Here is a 2537-nt window from a genome sequence, read left to right as displayed (position 1 = left end):
GCATTCCTTTCATTGAGGACCCTCAGTGATCACAGTGGATGGTAGGTATATCTTACATATGAACACTAGCAATAACTTAACTGTACTCATAAATGTATTCTACTAAACTGAAATGTGTCCAATTGGATTTCCTCTAGCTGGATCTCAAATGCCACTAAGCACAAAGGAAAGTGTTACAGGGGGAATCCAGTAGAGAGAGCAGTTTTAAGATTGCAGTAAAAATATTATTTTTGCAAATTTTACAAAAACATTGGGTAATGAGAGAAAATTGCTGGGAATCCTCCTTGAGCCGTGGCAGAGTCCTGGGGAACTGAGGGAACCCTAAAGCTTGAGCTTTAGTTCCATGATGGTACCATCTTTTGGTGATAGTGCAAAGAGGGAACGCAAAACCAAACCCTGGCGCAGGGAGTTGGGCCATGGTGCTATAATCCTATATAATAAAAGGCTAATACAGTAAGTCCTTGGGTTACTTCGGAGATCCGTTCCTATGATGTAACGCAATTTTCGTGGTAAGTGGGAACCCACCTACATAAGCACCTACGTCACTCACATGGAGCACATACACAGCAGTAATGAAGTGAAACAGTAAAAAAAAAATTAAAAGATAACAATTCCTGACCTTTACTTGTGGTAAATAAAGAATAAAAAACATGAAGCACATATGTACATACGTCGAAATGACGGAACTCTTTTTTTATAAATAAATGGGAGATGGCCACGTTAACCATGAAATGACCTACATCGAGTCCAACGTAACCTGAGGACTGCCTGTACGCAAATCAACTGAACAGCAGAGCCATCAGTCACTATGATGCTCACTGACCACCAGGGGGCAGACGCTCAATGCAGGAACTGTCCCCTGGTGGTCAGTGCGCTCCCACAGGGGGAGCACTGCTCAGCCAGAAGCCAGGCTCATGGCTGGCAAGCTCAGTGGCAGTGGTAGTGGGAGCCTCTCCCGCCTTCCTGGCAATGCTAAGGATGTCTGACTGATGGCTTAGGCCCGCTCCTCCCACATCCCCTGAGGGCTCCCGGACTGCGAGTCAGCTCAGTCCAGGCTGAGGGACCCTCCGCCCCAGTGCACGTATTCATGCACGGGCCTCTGGTTCTAAATAGGATGCTCTGAGTTGCTGATATCAGAGCAAACAATTGAAGGAGCCAGCTTTGCGGATATCTGGGAGGACCTCACTCTAGAATAGTGGTTCTCAACCTTCTGGCCCTTTAAATACAGTTCCTCATGTTGTGACCCAACCATAAAATTATTTTCGTTGCTACTTCATAATTGTCATGTTGCTACTGTTATGAATCGTCATGTAAATATCTGATTGATAGGCAGGATGGTCTTAGGCAACCCCTGTGAAAGGGTCGTTCGACCGCCAAAGGGGTCGCGACCCACAGGTTGAGAACCGCTGCTCTAGAATATAAACCAGGTAACTGTTAATACAAACGCCCCAAGGTTGAGCGTGGACCTATGAACCAGGAGGTCATGGTTTGATTCCAGGTCAGGGCACATGCTGGGGTTGTGGGCTCCATCCCCAGTGTGAAGTGCGCAAGTAGGCACCCGACAACGTCATCACTGATCTATCTCTCCTTCACCCTTCCTCTCTGAAATCAATACAAATTTGCATATATATGTGTGTGTGTGTGTGTGTGTGTGTGTGTGTATGTGTGTACACATATATATAACAAAAGCCCTGAGGCAGAGTTTACCACGCTGGTAAGAGCTAGGGGGCCTAGCTTTGTGCCAAGAGGATGCGGAGGCTGGGGCCCCGGAAGGTGAGCCACGCTCCTGTCACACAGCAAAGCAGCAGGAGTGCAGGACTGGAGTCCAGATTCACGCTAGTGCTGTGGATGGGCAGGCGGCTGAGCCAAGCCCCTGACCCACAGGCCGGCTTCTGTTGCTGTATAACCTCATCCCCACTCGAGAGCTTCCCTGACGCAAACCCACAATCCGCGGGACTCCGACTCCATCTGCAGCCTAAGCACGTGCGTGGGACCAGGACTCGCTCCAGGACCTCACACCAGAGCTGGCCTCGTCTTTGCCTGTTCCAACCTTAACGTGCAAAACCGGGAGGCGCCTTTTCTCAATGCCCGCTCGCTATGTGGGACCAACTCTCCACTTTTACACCCAGGAAGCGTAGTCTTTTGAGGCCGGAACGTTGGAAGACATTTTCACCGCAGGCAAACCGTTTATACCTAAATCCAACATCAAGCCCTCTGGTATCCGAATTTCCCTGCAGGCGAAAAATCGGCCCGACCAAAGCTTCCAGCCATCTTTTGTGTGGCAAAACTTTGGGTTTCTTTGGCCATAGTATATTATGCCGAACTATTTTATGTCCTTATTTCCAAATTCACGCAAGGACTTCAGAGTCACTTTCCTCGTAAGGCCTCCATTTGGAGAAGAAAGGAAACTTAAGGCGTTTGTCGTCTTCGCCCTTCCTAACATGGCAGCCTGAGCGTGCCTGCGGTCCGGGCAAGACTTCCGGTTTCCGGACGGGCCCGGGCGGGGCTGGACTTCCGGTCTCGCGACGCAGGCGCAG

This window comes from Myotis davidii, unplaced genomic scaffold (genome assembly GCF_000327345.1).
Source record: "Myotis davidii unplaced genomic scaffold, ASM32734v1 scaffold514, whole genome shotgun sequence".
Classification (NCBI taxonomy): Eukaryota; Metazoa; Chordata; class Mammalia; order Chiroptera; family Vespertilionidae; genus Myotis; species Myotis davidii.
Note: the sequence above shows the minus strand (reverse complement) of the source record.